This window comes from Macaca nemestrina, chromosome 4, assembly GCF_043159975.1.
Source record: "Macaca nemestrina isolate mMacNem1 chromosome 4, mMacNem.hap1, whole genome shotgun sequence".
NCBI lineage: Eukaryota > Metazoa > Chordata > Mammalia > Primates > Cercopithecidae > Macaca > Macaca nemestrina.
In genome coordinates this window covers 152,880,538-152,901,175 of record NC_092128.1, presented here as the reverse complement: position 1 = coordinate 152,901,175, position 20,638 = coordinate 152,880,538, and the positions used below count along the sequence as shown (strand labels likewise).

At 40.0% G+C, this 20,638-nt stretch overlaps 1 protein-coding gene across 10 annotated transcripts in view; it reads left to right on the top strand.

The window, feature by feature from the left end:
- LOC105483388 (sidekick cell adhesion molecule 1) overlaps positions 1–20,638 on the top strand; it is a 960,109-nt gene that overhangs the window by 176,001 nt on the left and 763,470 nt on the right. Inside the window, exon 1 of one of the 10 annotated variants that reach the window (XM_071095424.1) lies at positions 9,598–10,453. The exons of the other annotated variants lie outside the window; for them this stretch is intronic. The gene's annotated coding sequence lies outside the window, so the exon portion shown is untranslated. Of the gene's footprint in view, positions 1–9,597; positions 10,454–20,638 lie in introns of those variants that run through there. 10 annotated transcript variants of the gene reach the window in all.

The window sequence follows — 20,638 nt, the reverse complement described above, 5'->3', positions numbered from 1 at the left end:
GAATGTGGATTTGGAGCCCAAATAGTTTGGGCTGAAAGACCAAACCTTTCAGCCTCAAATGCCTTGATATTTCTGGGCATCCATTTTTAACCTGTAAAATGAGGGTAACTGCCTGCTACGTGGTACCATGTGAGTGTCCCTTTACCTGTCAACTTGACATCTCTACCACGTTTTTTTTTTTAAATTTAATTTTTATTTTTTTTGAGACCGTGTCTCTCTCTGTTGCCCAGGCTGGGGTGCAGTGGCGCCATCTCGGCTCACTGCAACCTCTGCCTCCCAGGTTCTTTTTTTTTTTTTTTTTTTTTTTTTTGAGACAGAGTCTCGCTCTGTCACCCAGGCTGGAGTGCAGTGGCCAGATCTCAGCTCACTGCAAGCTCCGCCTCCCGGGTTCACGCCATTCTCCTGCCTCAGCCTCCCAAGTAGCTGGGACTACAGGCGCCCGCCACCTCGCCCGGCTAGTTTTTTTTTGTATTTCTTAGTAGAGACGGGGTTTCACCGTGTTATCCAGGATGGTCTCGATCTCCTGACCTCATGATCCGCCCGTCTCGGCCTCCCAAAGTGCTGGGATTACAGGCTTGAGCCACCGCGCCCGGCCTGCCTCCCAGGTTCAAGCAATTCTCCTGCCTCAGCCTCCCATGTAGCTGGGATTACAGGTGCGCGCCACCATGCCCAGCTAATTTTTGTATTTTTAGTAGAGACGGTGTTTCATCGTATTGGCCAGGATGGTCTCTATCTCTTGACTTTGTTGTCCGCCCGCCTCGGCCTCCCAGAGTGCTGGGATTACAGGTGTGAGCCATTGTGCCTGGCCATCTCTACCAGATGTTTTTTTTTGTTTGTTTGTTTTTTGTTTTTTAGACCGTGTCTTTCTCTGTTGCCTTGGCTGGAGTGCAGTGGCACAATCTTGGCTCACTACAACCTCTGCCTCCCAGGTTCAAGCAATTCTCCTGCCTCAGCCTCCCAAGTAGCTAGGACTACAGATGCATGCCACCATGCCCAGCTAATTTTTATGTTTTTAGTAGAGACGGGGTTTCACCATGTTGGCCAGGATGGTCTTGATCTCTTGACCTCGTTGTCCGCCCGCCTCGGCCTCCCAAAGTACTGGGATTACAGGTGTGAGCCACCGCCCCCGGCCATCTCTACCAGATGTTTTAAAGACACCTCACATCCCTCCTGTCCAGTACCAACCCCAGTATCTCACCACTCAGTCTCCCTCCAGCCCCTTTGCCTACCTTTGACCTGTTCAATGTTCTTTAATTCCTTTAACAGTCTTCTATCACATTGCACATTTGCCTCTCCCTTACACTTTGTGTCTTACCCATTACTGTCCTGCCACCTCTACTTCCTGCATTTCTCTGTAACCCATCCATGTCTTTCCACTTCTAATATCATCATATTAATTCAAACTATTGCTGTCTTGCACCTGGGTCATTGTTTCTATTTTTACTTTTTGAGATAGGGTCTTACTCTGTCACCCCACCCAGGCTGCAGTGCAGTGGCATGATCATATCTCACTGCAGCCTGGAACTCCTGGGTTCAAGCGATCTTCCCACCGCAACCTCTTCTGTGGTAGGGACTATATAGGTGTGCACCATCATACCTGGCTAATCTTTTAATTTTTGTAGAGACAGGGTCTCCTTATGTTGTCCAAGCTGGTATTGATCTCCTGGGCTCAAGTGAACCTCCCTCCTGGCCTCCTAAAAAGTTCTGGGGTTGCAGGTGTGAGCCACCGTGCCCAGCCCTGGCCCATTGTAACATCCTAACTGATTTCCCTGCATTCACTTGATACTCTCCAGTCCATTCTCCACATGGCAACCAGGATGACAATTTTAAAACACATTTAATCATGACATCCTCTTGCTTAAAGCTCTTCGATTCCTTCCTCTTGTTCCATTCTTTCCCTTCTGTAAAAGCTGATGCCTAGTTAGTTCCAGGGTCCGGAACCTGAACTCTCCCTCCTGCTCTTTGGTGTCAGCTGCTTCCTGTTGTCTTCAAGGCCTGACTCTTCCCTGGATACTTGTTCTCCCCTATGTCTGGAAGTGCTGCTTCCCGCTCTCTGGCGCCCTTCCCAGCCCTGCCCCTTTACTGCCCCACCTATTCGCTCTGGCTCACAGCAGCTCATTCTCCAGTCTTCCTCCTTTGAGCCCCCTCGCGTTTCCTCCCTTGGAGCACGTCTCTCCCACTCGGCGCTGTGATGACTTGATTCGGCAGAAATCTAGCAGGACAAAGGAGATGCTTCACATCCTACTTTACTTTTCCTTCTAACTTCTTTTCTAATTGTGAAATTTATTTTGATTATTGATGTTTCATTGGAAAGCAATTATTTCTCTTGGATTGTTTGAAAATCAAATGACATGATTATGTTATGGCCAGGTTTTCCCCCTCCGGATGAAAGTCCAGGGGAGAATAGTATTAAAAGTAAAGAAATTGGCCGGGCGCGGTGGCTCAAGCCTGTAATCCCAGCACTTTGGGAGGCCGAGACGGGCGGATCACGAGGTCAGGAAATCGAGACCATCCTGGCTAACACAATGAAACCCCGTCTCCACTAAAAATACAAAAAAAAAAATTAGCCGGGCGTGGTGGCGGCGCCTGTAGTCCCAGCTACTCGGGAGGCTGAGGCAGGAGAATGGCGGGAACCCGGGAGGCGGAGCTTGCAGTGAGCCGAGATCGCGCCACTGCACTCCAGCCTGGGCGACAGAGCGAGACTCCGCCTCAAAAAAAAAAAAAAAAAAAAAAAAAAGAAATTTACTTAACTCTCAAGTCAAGATTTATGAATCATTGACTCAAAAGACTGAAGTATATTATATGTGTACAAGATAGTCTTCCACAGATGCCCGGTTTCCTAGTGGATCTGCATTAAAAAATCACCTGCACTGCCTCTGTGACTCTCTCTGGCATCATGCGGTACTTCTTATTCAGTGCTCCATGTGATTCCTGCCCAAACCATTAATTAAACGTTTTGACTTTCCCTTTAAAATTCTATCAGCATTTAGTCGCTTTAATTTAGTTTTAAATGCTGTTTATGCTTCCTGCTTATTATCTTTTGGTAATTAAAACTTTTCCTATTCATCATCAAAAAGTCTATATTTTTAAACCCATATTTTAAAAATCAATTTAAAACCTATTTTCAAGCAATTTCTCTCACTTTTAGATTAAGTGACTAATTTTATTTATATTCTGTTTCACTCATGAAAGGTTTTGGAGAGCTTCCTAAAAGGTATGATATGCTTATGAAAACTGTTCCTGTGATCTTACTGTTGTGATCTGCTTTCACCTCTTATGGCTTTCTTTAATGCCAGTGACTTGAATGTTACACAGGATTCCATGACCCACAGCTATTTGCTGTTTATATGTAGACAGTATTCGTCAGTTGCCATTACCACTCCTGGCTGCATCCAACACTACTAGGGCTGTTTTCAACAAATGGTGAGTGGTAGTTCCAGTATTTCTTTTCCTTTAACCAGACATTACTTTTTCCTGGGTTAGTATACCATTGTTCTCATTGTAATCTATTTCCACATTTCTGCCAAATGGTACAACTTAGTGAAATCTTCTAATACCTTATTACCAAAAAGTTTGGGGTCATATGGGCCTTTACCATTATTTTGTTTCGGAATACATATGTGTTTTCTACCTATGCCATTGTCTTTTGCTTTTGTCAATGGTAGATTTGTTTTATATGTTGAAATTTAGTATTTTCATATAGTTAATTTTGTCAGTTGCTCTGTAGTGAACTTTTCCAACCTCGAATTTTTTTCTCTGTAACCATTGACTGGGGCTGCAGTTTGGTTTGGATGACCTCATCCCCAGGCTCAACAATTGACCCTAGTCATATACCCAGCAAGGCCGCTGGCTGAGAACTCAGGCCTAATCTAACTAGTGGGTGGTATTCGTGACTATTAAAAGATGGGTGTATAACTAGGACTTTTGGCAGTAGGTGGGGAAAGAGGAACTCTTCTCTAACTGGTGAGGCATGCAGGCCTAAGGACGGAGACTCTGTAGGCGTGATGGAAGCCATATGGCTGAAGAAGGTAGCATGTGCAAAAAGAGGGCAGATTTGAGGGAATGACAGAGAAATGGAACAAGACTGATCAAATGAGTCTGATTGTGACCTTCCTCTGTACTTTGGAATTACATGAACCATTAAATTACTTGTTTAAGCTAGTTGAGATTTCCTATTTGCAACTTGAAATATCCTAACCCTTCATTTTTGCTTTACAGTTTTATCTTTCTTTTTTTCTTTTTTTTTTTCTTTTTGGTCAGTCTCGCTCTGTTGTTCAGGCTGGAGTGCAGTGGCGTGATCTTGGTACAGATCTCAGTACAATCTTTACCTCCTGGGTTCAAGCATTTCTCCTGCCTCAGCCTCCTGAGTAGCTGGGATTACAGGCATGTACCACCACAACTGGTGAATTTTTGTATTTTTAGTAGAGCTGGGGTTTCACTATGTTGGCCAGGCTCGTCTTGAACTCCTGACCTCAGGTGATCCACTTTGGCCTCCAAAAATGTTGGGATTACACATGTAAGCCACCATGCTCGGCCTATGGTTTTCTTTGTTCCTTTTTTTAATTTTTCTTTTTTTTTCTTTTTATAAAGAGATGGGGGTCTCACTCTGTCCACCAGGCTGGAGTGCAGTGGTGCAATCATAGTTCACTGCAACCTCAGACTCTTGGGCTTAAGGGATCCTCCTGCCTCAGCCTCCTTAGTGGCTGGGACTTCAGCACACGCTACCACACCCAGCTAATTTTTATTTTTTTGTGGAGATATGGAGTCTCACTATGTTGTCCAGGCTGGCCCCCCCCGAACCTCTAGCTTCAAATGAACCTCCTGCCTCAGACTCCCGAAGCACTGGGATTACAGGCGTGAGGTACCACACCCGGCCTGCTTCATGGTTTTTATATATAAAGTGTATCATGAGAAATTGGATGGAAATTTTATCTGTATTTCTTCTTACTCATTTGTTCATTTCACAGGTATTTGAATTCTTACAGTGTTTTGAGAGATCTGCCTTTACTTTTATTCCTAAATAGTTTCCTGTATGTATTGAATTATATCCTTCCTATTGATTTGAAACATACTCCTTAGGAAACTTTTAGGCTGTTGGTGAATTTTCCGTTTTGTTCCACGAATCTGTCTTTCAATCACTGTATCAGTAAAAAATTTTAAAGTATTATCCTTTTGTAATACATTTTAATGTTTTCAAGGAAAATATCCCTCATTATTTTCCTGAAGTTTAATGGCCATTACCTCTCCTTTATTTTTTGGGATTAATTTTGGAGTTATTTTATGTTTTACGAAATAACTTCTTGAAGTTTTCATTAGAAGTTTATAAATTTTATAAATGATGAGAGTGTTGACATCTTTTTTGAGATAGATTTACTCCATCCCTTTTAATGTATTTTAGGCATTATATATTATTATTGCTCTTATAAATGAGATCTTCATTTTCTTATTTTTCAATTTGGGGAAAAGTTTTAAAAACACAACTATGGTAATTATTAGAAAAATAACCTAGGAGTATCATATTTACATATTCTCTTTAAACGTATTCAACTTTAAAAATAAAGTTGAATATTCAGTTATTACAAATTTTATGTGTATCTGTAAGTCTGTTTGCATTTGTGTGGGCCTTTTTCTTTGTTTTTGATCAATGTTGCTGGAGGTTTGTTAATTTTATTAGACTTTCCAAAGAATCAAAGGTTTTGTTATTGAATCTTTGTTAATTTATTTATTTTTGCTCTATTAATTTCCTTGATTCTACCTGATTCATGTTATACTATCATTCCTTTCCTGATTGTTAAATTTGATGCTTAGCCTTTTCATTTTCAGCCTATATTCTTTTATCATTTAAACATTTAAATTTATACTTTTTTTCTAATCACTTGCTACTTAGTTCTGATAAATGGTGTTTTTGTTATTTTTCCTGTATACTGTAGCTTTATGATTTCTTCTTTAATCAGTGAATTATTTAGAAATGTGTTTTTATGTGAAAAATGTTGTAATGTTTTTTGAAATACTGATTTCTAACTTAATTGCATTGTGCTTTGAGGACTTGAGGTGTATTAAACTGATTGTTTAGAACTTGTTGAGACTAACTTTATGGCCCAGTATGTAGTCACTTTCCATAAATGTTTCACATTTGCATAAGAATATCTATTGTCGAGGCCAGGTGTGGTGACTCACACCTGTAATGCCAGCACTTTGGGAGGCCGAGGCGGGCGGATCACTTGAGGTCAGGAGTTCCAGACTAGCTTGGCCAACATGATGAAACCCCATCTCTACCAAAAATACAAAAATTAGCCGGGCATGGTGGTACATGCCTGTAGTCTCAGCTATTTGGGAGGCTGAGGCAGGAGAATCACTTGAACCCAGGAGGTGGAGGTTGCAGTGATCCGAGATCATGCCACTGCACTCCAGCCTGGGTGACAGAGCAAGACTCTGTCTCAAAAAAAAATAAAAGAGTATCTATTGTCCAACTGTTGGATACAGGGCTCTAAAAATATCTGTTAATCATATTTTCTAAATCGTCAATATAGTTAATGATTGTTTTTGATTTGATTATTTAGCAATTACTGAGAAATGTTAAAACTGCTTCACTAAGGCCAGGCGTGGTGGCTCACGCCTGTAATACTGGCACTTTGGGAGGTTGAGGTGGGCAGATCACGAGGTCAGGAGTTCGAGACCAGCCTGGCCAACAGAGTGAAACTCCATTTCTACTAAAAATACAAAATTTAGCTGGGCATGGTGGCATGTGCCTGTAGTCCCAGCTATTCGGGAAGTTGAGGCAGCAGAATCGCTTGAAACCAGGAGGCAGAGGTTGCAGTGCACCGAGATCGTGCCACCGCACTCTGCCCTGGGCAACAGAGCGAGAGTCCATCTCAAAAGAAAAAATTCATTAAATGATAGACCTCCAATTTTTTATCCTAGTTCTTAAATTTTTTTTCTTTATATGCCTTGAAGCTATGTTATTAGGTACTGTGGTAGGCAGAATAATGCCCCCCTCACCTGTCCATGCCCAAAATAAGATGTCTGCATCCCAGCCGTTAGAACCTGTGAATATGTGCCTTTACATGGCAAGGGGAATTAAGGTAGCGGAAGGAATTACGTTTGCTAATCATTTCCTTTAAAATAATCTTGGATTATCCAGGTGGGTCCAGTATAATCACAAGAGTCCTAAATGTGAAAGAAGTAGGCAAAAGAAGAACAGTGATGTGACATGAGAAGGATTCAGCCAGTCATTGCTGGCTGTGAAGATGGAAGGGGGCGTGAAAGTTAGCGTTATCAACACACAGTGACTCATGTGAAAACCTATGGAAACGGAGCTGCGAGGCCATGAAGAAGGCACCCTTGTGCACATACGCTCACGTAGGAACTACTGGAAGAACATCAGTGTTCCCGATAAGCTGCCTGCCTCATGCACATACGCTCATGTAGGGATTGCTGCAAGAACTTCAGTGGTCCCGATAAACTGCCTGCCTTGTGCACATATGCTCATGTAGGGACTACTGGAAGAACTTCAGTGTTCCCGATAAGCCGCCTACTCACGGACACTTGCCTCATGCCAGCCCCTACAACAAGCCCCGTAACCAGGGAGCTTTGTTTCAGGATAGCTCATGTGGACTTCTCGTTTTTTCCTTTTAAAAGCTTCTCTTGTCTCAGTCTGTTTGGATATACCTATGGGTCTGCCGTAGCGTGCATATGGATTGTAGTCCCCTGCTATTCCTGAATAAACTGTTTGGAAAGCCAGTCTCTTGTTTATTTTATGTTGACAGGGGCTATGAGTCAAAGAATGCAGGGAGCCTCTAGAAACTTGAAAAGGTGAGGAAATGGATTCATCTCTAGAGCTTCTGGAAAGAAATGCAGCTTTGCTGGTTGTAGCCCAGTGACGCTGGCATCGAACTTCCTGTTAGTGTTTCTCTGGTACATCTTTCTTCCTTCTTTTAACCTTCTTTGTTTCGGTATCCTTGTGTTTTAAGTGTGTCTCTGGTAAGCATTATGTATGTGCATTATGTATATAGATTTTGAATTTTTTACCTATTCTGACAATACTTGTTTTAAATCAGAATTTCCAAGAGTTATACTTACTATGATTACTAATACATTTGGAATCATTTGAATTATTTTTACCAGTTTATTTTGTCCTTTCACTTTTTAAAACTATTTCACTTAAAAAAATTTTAAGAGGCGGCCGGGCGCGGTGGCTCAAGCCTGTAATCCCAGCACTTTGGGAGGCCGAGACGGGCGGATCACGAGGCCAGGAGATCGAGAGACGATCCCGGCTAACACGGTGAAACCCCGTCTCTACTAAAAAATACAAAAAAACTAGCCGGGCGAGGTGGCGGGCGCCTGTAGTCCCAGCTACTCGGGAGGCTGAGGCAGGAGAATGGCGTAAACCCGGGAGGCGGAGCTTGCAGTGAGCTGAGATCCGGCCACTGCACTCCAGCCTGGGTGACAGAGCAAGATTCCGTCTCAAAAAAAAAAAAAAAAAAAATTTTAAGAGGCAACTTTAAAAAGTTGTTTTTGGGCAATAATCCTTTACAGTAGGTATTTTTATTCCACTTTGCAGTTGAGAAAACTAAGACACAGAGGGTTAAGTAACTTGTTCAAGATCACACAATTAGTGCTTGGCAGAAGCTGGACTTGAACTCTGTTTATCTGACTGTAGTTAACCGCATATCGTCCTGGTGCAGTTTCATTGATCAAGTTTGATAGATTAAAAAAAGGCAGAATGTCAGTCAAGGACGTGCCAGTATCTTCCATGTAGTCCTCTAGATATGCCTTCTGCACACTGTTCTGCGCTCCCAGAAGCTGACCTCTTAGGACTGTTAGTGAGCCTCCTGCCTTGTGGCTACCAACTGAGTCCAGCCAGTGAGAAACGAGGGCAAAGAATTAGGTCAAGGTATTTATTCTGACCCTTGAACCACCGTTCCTCCCCACATACAAGCCCTCCCTTTGTACAGGGTTACCGCAGGGCTCACGGTGCGCCTTGGGAAAGGTCACAGCTCCTGTCAGGGGCCCTGTTCACTCAGTCCTCTCAGCATCTAGTTTCTGCTTCCCTGCTCTTATGCCTTAAGGCCTAGGGGTGGAAACAGCAGTTGTCATTTGCTCCAGGGCATGGCATTATTCTTTCAGTTTTACTAAACTGTCCTATCTTTTGTGAAGTTCCCTTTATTAAACGCTTCCCAAATTATCCCTGTTTGATTGCACAGTCTGTTTTCTGCCAGCACTCTGACTGATACAGTGAGAAAGGAACGCTTAATCAAATCAGCCATCCTTTGTGGAAATGAATTATTAAAGCCCTCCCTCACATCAAAAAGCAAAGCTTGAAAAAAAATATAATAAAGGATTAATAATCAAAACATATAAAAATGTCAAACATCTATTAAACAAAGGCAAGCCATGCAAAAGTGATGTGCAGGGACATATCCTACCAGACATTGTAAAGCTATAGGAATAAAGTAGGGTAATACTGGTGTGTAAAAAAGACATAGTTTTGGCCGGGCGCAGTGGCTCAAGCCTGTAATCCCAGCACTTAGGGAGGCCGAGGCGGGCGGATCACGAGGTCAGGAGATCGAGACCATCCTGGCTAACACGGTGAAACCCCGTCTCTACTAAAAATACAAGAAAATTAGCCGGGCGTGGTGGCGGGCGCCTGTAGTCCTAGCTACTCGGGAGTCTGAGGCAGGAGAATGGCGTGAACCCAGGGGGCGGAGCTTGCAGTGAGCCGAGATCGCACCACTGCACTCCAGCCTGGGGCACAGAGCGAGACTCCGACTCAAAACAAAAACAAAAACAAAAACAAAAAAAAAGACATAGTTTTATGGTCTATTGACCGATCAGATACCTTAAACTACCTACCTACTAACAACAATTAAAAATATTAGAGGAGAGATTTAAAAAACGACTGAAAATATATTTCTGGCCAGGCAAGAGAAGAAGGAATTGGCAGGGTGAAAAAGGGCAAGCCAGACTCTAGGGAAGGCAGGGAGCTCTTAGTCTGCCTTCACCACCTTTCTGAACTCAAGGGCCGGGAGCATCTGCTTTGATGGTTGCATGGGACTCCAGAGACAGGCAATAAAGCCTATTGGTTTTTACAAAGTGGGAAGCTCCGAAGAGGTCGCTGAATAAAGTTGGAACCCTGAAGTCCGTAGTGTAAAAGCTGAATGAGAAAGAAATCTCTGTAGAAGAGAAGGAAACAAGCCTTAACTCATTGGGGTAGCAAGGAAAGCGCTTCTCTGAGAATGGATGACCACTAGAGGGCCTCCCACAGGTCTTCCCTGCACATTCCTGCTATCCTGCCGGGGAGGTCCAAAACAACCTCCAGCAAACAATTTAACGCGGTCTTCAAGTAGTTGTGTACCCAGGCAACTGGCAAAAACAAATACAACTCCTCTCTGGGGGAAAGCAGCTTCTACCCAATATTCAAAGCATTACTGAAGGCAACCAAACAGGAAAACAGGTAAAGGATTATCAGGCAACTCACAGGAGATAAAACGTAATCTCGATTATGAACTAATCTGTGTAACTAGCTTAGAAAATTGCCTGACACGTAATAAGTGCTAAGTAAATGTTAGCTGTGATGATGCTGATGACAACGATGATGATTTCAAGGCTTTATAATTCTCTCCTATTCATTGATTTCTCTTGCTTTGTTAATATCACACCATTTTAATTAACATAACACTTTTCGTATTGTAAACATTTAAAAATATTCAGATTTTTTTCATTGTTCTTTTTAGAAGTTTTCTTACATATTTTATGGGATTTTAGGATTAGCTTGTCAAGTTCCTGAAAAATCATGTTTGAATTTTGATTAGGATAGGGGTTACCTTTACAGATTACTTTGTTAAAAACTGACATCTTTACAATATTGAGTCCTAGCATTTCTGAACAAGGTATATCTTTTCATTTATTCAGGCTGCTTTTATGTCCTTTAGTAAAGTTTTATAGTTGTCTTCCTAAAGATCTTGCCACTTTTTTTAGTTTTATACCCACTTTTCCGTTTATGTTGCTTTTTCCTATTAAATGCTTAAACTGGCTTTTTTGAAGGTATAAAAAAGCTGTTGAGTTTTGTGTTCACCTTGTACGTTGTCCCCTTGCCAAAATCCCTTATTTTTTCTGATTGCCTCTGATTTTCTAGGTGAATACTCATATTGTTTGTGAACTGCGATGATCATTTCCTTGTGAATATTTCTGTCTCTACATTTTTATCTTATTGCAATCCCTGAACCACTACAATGCGGGATTTGAACAAGTGGAACAGATATCCTTGTTTTCTTCTTCATTTTAATGGATGCTTCTAATATTTTACCATTAAATGTAATATTTTCTCTAAATTTCTGATACATACCTTTTATCAGAATTTGCTAAGCATTTTTGTTAGGAATGGGTGTTGAGTAGTATTAGATGATATTTATTTCAGTCTCTGATAGTCACATGATGTTTCTCCTTTAATACATTACTACAGTAAATTCATTGGAACGTTTCTTTTTTCTCCTCTTTATCATTAAAATGTTTATATATACCTTAGATAAGCTCTACATGGCCATAATACTTGGCTAACATTTTAAAATGTGTTTAACTGATACATAATAGTTGGACATATTTATGGGGTACATGTGATCTTTTGATATATGCATACAATGTGTAATAAATCAGGGTAATTGGGATATCTGTCACCTCAAACATTCATCATTTCTTTATGTTGGGGATACTCCAAATACTCTCTTGCAGCTATTGAAAAAATATAATCTTACTTCAGTATATGTGAGGGGTTGGTTCCAGGGCCGCCTGTATAACCAAAATTGAAGCATGCTCCAGTCCACAGTTTTTCTTGTCAAACCCACAGATAGAAAATTGACCCTCTGTATCCACGAATTCACATCCGTCAAATACTGTACAGTTTTGTACGGTTTGAACTGCATGGGTCCATTTATACACACTTTTTTTTCCAACCAAACATGGATCGAAAATACGTATTCCCTGGATGCGAAACCTACATGTATGGGGGCTGGCTTGTTGAATGTGAAGTTCCACAGGGCCGACTTCGGGACATGAATACGTGAGGATTTCAGTAAACATAAGGGTCCTGGAACCAGTTCCCCATGTAGACTGAGGAACGGCTATATTTTCAGTTTGGTTGGAAAAATATCTTTGTATAAGTGGATCCTGGCCGTTCAAACCAGTGTTGTTGAAGGGTTAACTGTACAATCATTAACGATAGTCTCCTGCTAGTGCTACTGAACACTAGAACTTACTCCTTCCTTCTACCTGTAGTTTTGTACCCATTAACCAACCTCTCCTCACCCTCTGCTCTCCCCTGCCCTTCCTAACCTCTGGGAAACACTGTTTCACTCACTACCTCCACAAGGTCAGTTTTTTTAGCGCTTACATGTGAGTGAGAACACGCGATATTTGTCTTTCTCTGCCTGACGCCTTTCACTGAACGCCCTCCAGTTCTCAACGTGTTGCTGCAAATGAGAGCATTTCATTTTTTCAGTGGCTGAATAGTCTTCCTTTGTAGATACATAACATATTTTGTTTGTCCATTCATCTGTTGATGAGCATTTAGCTTGATTCTGTATCTTGACAGATATCCTTGTTTTCTTCTTCATTTTAATGGGTGCTTCTAATATTTTACCATTAAATGTAATATTTTCTCTAAATTTCTGATACATACCTTTTATCAGAACTTGCTCAGCATTTTTGTTGGAAATGGGTGTTGAGTAGTAGTAGATGGTATTTATTTCAGTCTCTGATAGTCACATGATGTTTCTCCTTTAATACATTACTACAGTAAATTCATTGGAACATTGCTTTTTTCTCCTCTTTATCATTAAAATGTTTATATATACCTTGGATAAGCTCTACATGGCCACAATACTTGGCTAACATTTTAAAATGTGTTTTTAGTTTTTAACTGATACATAATAGTTGGACATATTTATGGGGTACATGTGATCTTTTGATATATGCATACAATGTGTAATAAATCAGGGTAATTGGGATATCTGTTACCTCAAACATTTATCATTTATTGTGAATGGAGCTGTAGTAAACATGGGACTGCAGGTCATCTATTTGATAGACTAATTTCATTTCTTTTGGGTATATACCCAGCAGCGGAATTGCTAGATCATATGGCAGTTCTTTTTTCAGTTTCCGGAGGAACCTCCATACTGTTTTCCATAATAGTTCTACCAATTTACATTCTCACCAAGAGCGGATGAGCATTCTTTTTCTCTGCATCCTAGCCAGCGTTTGTTATCTTCTGTCTTTTTGATAATAGCTATCCTATCTGGGGTGAGATGAAATCTCACTGTGGTTTTGATTTGCATTTCTTAATGATGAGTGATACTGAGCATTTTTTCCTTAGACATGGTGGCCATCTGCAGGTCTTCTTTTGAGAAATGTCTCTTCAGATATTTTGCCCATTTAAAAATCAGATTATTTGCTTATTTGCTATTGAGTTGAGTTCAGTGCTGGGTTCCACTGTGGTAGGACTGGCACCGAGTTCCAATGCCAAGTCCCACACTCACTCTGCTCTCCCTACCCCAAGCATAGGTGTTTTTCTCTCCAGGCTGTGCTGCCTGGGGATGAGGTACCAGGTTGTAGGTAATGTGAGACTGTCCTTCCTACCCCTTAAATGCGTCTTTTCTTGTTAGGCTAAACCCAGGTCCTGTGATCTCCCATTTGATTTTTAGCTGTTATGAAAATGCTTTCTTGGTAGTTGTTCATTTTGACGTTTGTGCAGAGGGGATAAACTTTGGAGAGTTTTGTGTGTTGTTTTGTTTTTTTTTTAAGCCATCTTGCTCCACCTTTCTGGTAATTTTTAAACTTTAAAATACTATATTTAAAAGTGTTCCATCTGTATTCATAAGTGCTATTCCCACCTAAGTGTGTTTTCTTACTGTATCTATGAATCCAACTAGGGTGGCTTTCCAAAATGTCTTAGGTTTTTAAAACATATTTTTCTGGCCGGGCGCGGTGGCTCAAGCCTGTAATCCCAGCACTTTGGGAGGCTGAGGTGGGTGGATCACGAGGTCAGGAGATGGAGACCATCCTGGCTAACACGGTGAAACCCCGTCTCTGCTAAAAAATACAAAACAAAAAACAAAAAAAAAATAGCCGGGCGAGGTGGCGGGCGCCCGTAGTCCCAGCTGCTCGGGAGGCTGAGGCAGGAGAATGGCGTGAACCCGGGAGGCGGAGCTTGCAGTGAGCTGAGATTCGGCCACTGCACTCCAGCCTGGGCGACAGAGCGAGACTCCATCTCAAAAAAAAAAAAATATATATATATATATATATATTCTTCTTTGTCCTGTTAGGACAGTTTTTATAATATTGGTTTTATCTACTTTTTGAAGATTTCAAAAACTCTTTATTAAAACCATCTATGCTTAGTGCTTTTTTTTTTCCCCTGAGTTATTACCTGTAATTTTGATTTCTTCTATGGTTATTTGGTCTGTTTTTGTTTTCTTTTTTCTTATGCAAATTTTATAACATTCTTCTAGTATCTGTTTTGCCTAGCTGTTCATATTAATTAAAATTATATGGAGTTAAATTTTAAATCTTTCATATCTGAAGTTATGTTTTCTTTTCCATTTCTATTGTACTTTATTTGGATCTTCTTTCTTTTTTCTTAGACTTGGCAAAACTTAGCCAGTTTTGTGGGTCATTTCAAAGAACCTGGGTTTCAAATGTCCTGGTATTTTTGTTTGATTTTCTAATTCATTTCTTCCTTTATCTCCAATAATTTATTCTACTTTCCTCTTTGGTTTTGTTTTTTCTCCCCTAATTTTCTAAGTTATAAACTAAGTTTACTTATTTTCGATCTCTTGTATTTTCTGGCAAATGCATTTTATGCTATGATTTTTTCTGACCCTGCTGTGGCTGTTTCCCAGTCTTCATTTTATAAGCTTTAATTGTTATGTATGTGTGATGAAAGTGGAAATTTTTCTATCAGTTTTCTTTCTTCATCCCAAAGCACAAGTAAGGTGTTAAATTTCAGTAAGTAGGTAGATGTAGAGATAGTAGTTTTTAGCCACATTTTGATTTTATCCTATTACATTTATTTTAAAAGATTTGGAAGACTTACATTTTTTGAATTTGTAAATATATCCTTTTGTCCTAATACCTGGTAATTTTTATGAACATTCCACATGTTTGATAAGAGGGTACATTACTCTCTGCCTCTCTTAACTCTCATTCTCTACCAGTTTCTCTTTATCTTTAAAAATATTAAAACTATTATTAAGTGCGTAAAGGGTACATTTGCTTTGCTAAGATTGTATTAGCTATCTTTTTATGGTCTGGAACAGAGGTTGGCAATTTTTTCTTCTAAAGGGCCAGGTGGCTTCTGTCAAAGCCACTGAACTCTGCCATTGTGTTGTGAAAGTAGCCTTACACAATATGTAAATGCAAGTACAGCTCTGTTCCAATAACATTTTGTTTATAAAAACATGTGGCAGGCTAGAATTGGCCCACTGGTCTTAGTCTGCCAGCTCCTGGTCAGCATAAGCCTTATGACACTCTGAAATTTAGATATTAAGTTTATGTAATATCATCTATGTCTGTTAACCTTTTGGGTAGAAATTTGTTGAAAATCATACAACATTACCCATTGTTTTGGTATTTCTGGTATTCTCCCTTTTGAATTACTGTGGAAAATCCTTATTTTTCTAAAACATCATACTTAACATTAATGCTTGCATTCTCAACAAGGACAATATTGTGAAAATCGGTTTGGGTCAGGGGGAGGCAAAAAAAAAAAAATTCTTAGAAATTACAATGGCGGCTCATTCTAGTCATCCCAGCACTTTAGGAGGCCAAGGCGAAGAGATCACTTGAGCCCAGGAGTTCAAGACCAGCTTGGGCATGGTGAAGCCCTGTTGCTACCAAAAACAAACAAACAAACAAACAAACAACAAAACCCCAAAAACTTAGCTGGGCAGGGTAGCACGCACCTGTAGACCCAGCTATTTGGAAGACTGAGGTGGGAGGATCAGTTGAGCCCAGAAAGTTGAAACTGCAGTGAACTGTGATCATGCCACTGCACTGCAGCCTGGGCAACAGAGCAAGACCCCATCTCAAAAAAAGAAAAAAAAAAAAAGAAAGAAAAAAGAAAAGAAATTACAATGTCTTGTGGCTCTCCAAAGCTCTGCCCAACAAAATCATGCTTAGCAGTTAATTTATAAGCGCAGGGTGTTGAGCAAGGAAGGTTCCTTTGGGGGTTGATAATGAAAAATAGGTAAGGTATTCGAGTTTATTAATGTAATGCTCTTTTAAGTGTTTGTAGCATCTGTGTCTGTGGTACTGTTGCTGCACATTTTGCTTACTCCTACTTTTGCAATTTGTATTTTCTGTAATTCTTACTAGACTAGAGGCTTGTCTCCCCCATACCTTTCAAAGAAGTCTCTTGGTCTAATTTTTCAATTCAACTCTTGTCCAGATTCATCTGTTTACCTTTTATCTTTACTTTCCTGTTGCTGTGTGTTTTCTGATGCCTTTAATTGAATGACTAATTTGTTTTCTGCCTCCCGTTCCCCCTGCCACCCCCCAAGTTTTATGCTGTGTCTTTTCCTCTAATTATACATCTGGGTTTATTTGCTTTTTTCTTTCCTTTTTCTGTGTTTTTTCTTTAACTTCTTTTCTTGATATGCAGCGTCCTTACTGTCATTATTTTCTAAAGATTTTATAATTGCTTGTTTGGCCTCTTTGAGACATGCTTTCATATTAGTGGAGGATTTAAAAAATATTTCCCTCCTTTAGCTATTTTTGGTTTGTATTTTTGTCCTGAATTTCAGTTTTTATTGCATTATCTTCAGAGGCTGTGATCCTTGTAATTAATCTTCTTTTGACTTGAGGCTTAGTTTGTGGCATCATATGTCATCAAGTTTCGTAAGTGTTCCATGATCACAAAATGATGGTTGAAGTCCCTTATAATGCTCGTCCGTTAGGATGCGTTCAGTTTCAGGTAATGAAAAATCAACCGAAAATGGCTTGAATAGAAAGAGCATTTATTATCTACATAATAAGTCCTGAAGTAGGGTAATTTTAGAGACTGTTAACTGGAGGCCTCAGTAGCATCATCAAAAACCTACATTCAATTCTTCCCTTCTCAGTGTGACAGCTTGGACTTGTCTCGTAGGCTGGCTATCCTCAGGGTCTCAGGATGACACTCACATGAGAAGTTACATGTCTCCTTTCTAGCACTTCTCTCTTTCTCTTCGTTCCTCCCTCTGTGTGTGTGTGTGTGTCTGTGTCATTCACATAAGTTTCTCTTAGATCCACAGCTCTTTCAATGAGTGGAATGCTGTTTATGTCCATTCCTAAACCAGTCGTTGGGAATGATATCACCAGGGGTAGTAGAGTGCAATGTTGATCCATGGCTTGAGGGCCAGCCCAGGCTAGCGGTACAGAGTGGGTAATATTCTCTCCCTGCAGACATAGCTCCGGGACCCAAGTGAACAGAATCAAAATTCTCACTGAATTTAAGGCTAGGGGTGGGGCAGGCAGGTACAGGGAAGGCAGTTAGGCAGGCACCAGTAGTATCATCTGCACAGTTGAATACTTTGTCAGCCATAACAATGTGCATACAATCCACACACTTTATTTGGGATATTTATTCCTTCAGGTGTCACTTAAGCATCTTTTTTGACTCTAAACAATTGAGCTTATCGTGGAAAGTTTCCAGTGATTTTTTTCTTAAATAAGTAATTGCTGCAGCGCTGAGAAATGATTACTATAAAATTCTATTCCTGTTAATATATCAGATATATATTTTTACCATTTTCTTTATAATTCAGAATTTTAGGATTTTGAGCAGCCAGACATTGTGTGGTCTTTATTGTTCATCCAGCACTGAGCCCTGAACTTCCGGAAACTAATGATTGGTAATAATGAAAGGTGCATATCTGGAGATAGATGGAAGTGTAATTCAAGATGTGATTAGCTACCCAGTGTGTTTTTATTACAGTGTTATTTTTTTCCTGCATATTTGTAATCCAGGGAAAGCTTCTAATATGAAAAATAAAGTAGCTTTTTTAAGGCAACGTATAAAAAATAATTGGTTTAACAGCATTGTGTGAATACAGATGAGATGGTCCTATTAAAATTTGATCACAAAGTATACATGGTAAATGCAGCAAGATACATGCCAACTAATTACTAGTTCAAGTTTGGAGTAAAATGCTGAATTATGGGATGCTGTCACGTCACTAAATGAGTCCTGTCATGAAGAAATGATATTGCCAATGACACATAAAATAGTCAAGGCTAATACATTTGGAGAATTGTCAAGATGGGTTTTTTCCTTTTCCCTCTCTCATGTTTACTGGTTATTTGTTTACATTTTTGTTGAGAGAATACACAGAAATGATCTACTGTCACTTGCTTTCAAGCTGGAATTATTCCCTTCATGTTTAGGCGTAGGTACCAATTAGGTGAAAATAAATCTGTCTTAAGTGAAACTATTACTGCTAGTCTAGTATATCTTGTAACTGTTTAGTCTTGTAACTGCTAGGTTCTGTACTTTGCATCCAGGTAATGTAATGTGAATGATGGATTATTAAGTTCTTTTCATAGGAAATAGGCATATTTTAAGTTAATAGTCCTTATCACTGATACCAATTAGCAGAAGAGAAATGAATTCCCTGGATTTACATTTCTTAATAGTACTTTCAGGATTGCTTTGTTACTTTTGGGAAAAGTGTATGAAATTTGGCCCAGGTACTATATCTTGTGTGAAATAAATTTATTCATTCATTAAGTATTTATTGAGTGCCTGTGATATGCCGGTCATTCCAGTATTCTGTATATCATTTTAAAGATGGCCATTCATTGTTTTGTGATATTTCTTTAAATATCTTATTTTTTGTGTCAAGAACTTACCTTGTAGAATTCTGTGACTTCCCGCCACTTCCATTTAGCTTTATATCAAGGATAGAATTCAGTATGAGCACATGAAGACCCGCGTGCTCAAACAGACTAATTGAAATGGTTGAATGGGCAAGAAAATGTTCCCTTGAATCCTCATCCTTCAATGAGGCCAGACAGACTTGGAGGGGCCCCTGAGCCCCTGCGCTCCTGTCTTACAGTCTCAGGCTATTGGAGGGAGCCGCACATCCCACATTTGGGTAGATTCCCAGATTCTCCTTTTAGTATATACTCTCCCCTTCCTTGGGTATTCTTGGAACTCTGGTAGAAGACAGGGAGAGTGGTAGATTCTTCCTGCCCTCCACACGCACAGGCAAACTAGTTTCTGTTAGACATTCACCCCGTGTAACATTCACCCCGGTTGCAATGGTGATATAGCTACCTTCAACAGACTGATCACCTTGCCTATGCCGTGTGCCCTGTGCACATTTACTCAAGTCCTCACAGTAACCTCCAGAGAGGCATTATCCCATTTTATAGATTACAGCAGAAAAAGGTTAAGGATCTTGTCATTGAACTGCCCCGTAGAAGTTCAAGCATATGCTCATGGAAACTGATTTTACGGAAGTCTGTACCCTTTAGGGATCTATAGTTAGATCCCCGCTAAGGTGTCTAGAATTGCTGAGGAGCCCATCTTTGCTGAAGCACCTGTGCTGTGTTGTATTGTAATCACCTGGGGGTGCTTTAAAGCCTATGAGTAATACTCAGACTTTCTTCTCCAACCACTTATATCAGAGCATCTTGGGGTGGAACCCAGGCATCAGTACTTTGCAAAGTTCCCAGACGATGTCAGTGTGCAGTCAAATATGAGACCCACTGGTTTAGAGCTGTAAACAATGCAGTTGCTACTGTTTTATGGTAGATGTTACAGAAATATGTTGTTGAATTGCCTGTAAAATGAATTAAAGATTAGAGCGTTTCTTTTTCCCCTATTCATAAACCCTAGTGATAGCAGTCTTCTATAGAAATTACCTATTTTGCCTGATGAGATTTACTTAGAAAGGGAAATAAACACATAGCTATATCTCTCCTGAAGTCTTTTTGCAGTTACTAATTAAGGCGGTACACACATTCTCAGTTGAGCTAGAACTTTAGCTATTGTCTCTTTGCTCTATTGAAAGTAACCCAAGTGTTACGGCTTTTTAACTGAGCCAGAACAATAAATTCAAAGGTTGGCAAGACAAATACTTTTTCTCATATGCCAACAATTATGTAATCAAAGTATAAAGTAGCCACTTAAAGAGTCCTTGCTTTTGAAAATAATTTCAGTTTAAAAATTAAAAATAGTAATTAACATTGGTAACAGTATCTTGATGTCCACTTTAGCTGATACAGTAAATACAGGTGCTCATATAAAACATCATTTAAAATCCTCTATCCATATGGAACACATTACATTTTCTTCCAATTTACATTGACTTCCTGTTAGTTTCTGAATGCAACTCAAGGTGTTAATTTCATTTTCAAAGACAGATGTTATTTGGCAGGATAAAACTTAAATTTCCTCTAATAGATATTTTTAGGGACTTAGGATGCCAGGGAACTTAGTAAGTGCTTTTTAAAATCTAGAGCATTTTCAAAATGCTGCTTTCTGTTCAGTCTTTCTTCTCTGCTAAAACTGTTACGTGCTAGGGGAGATTTGTGAGTTTTAGAGTAATGTCTTTAAGAAGCCTGACAGAGGAGATTGAGACCATCCTGCCTAACACAGTGA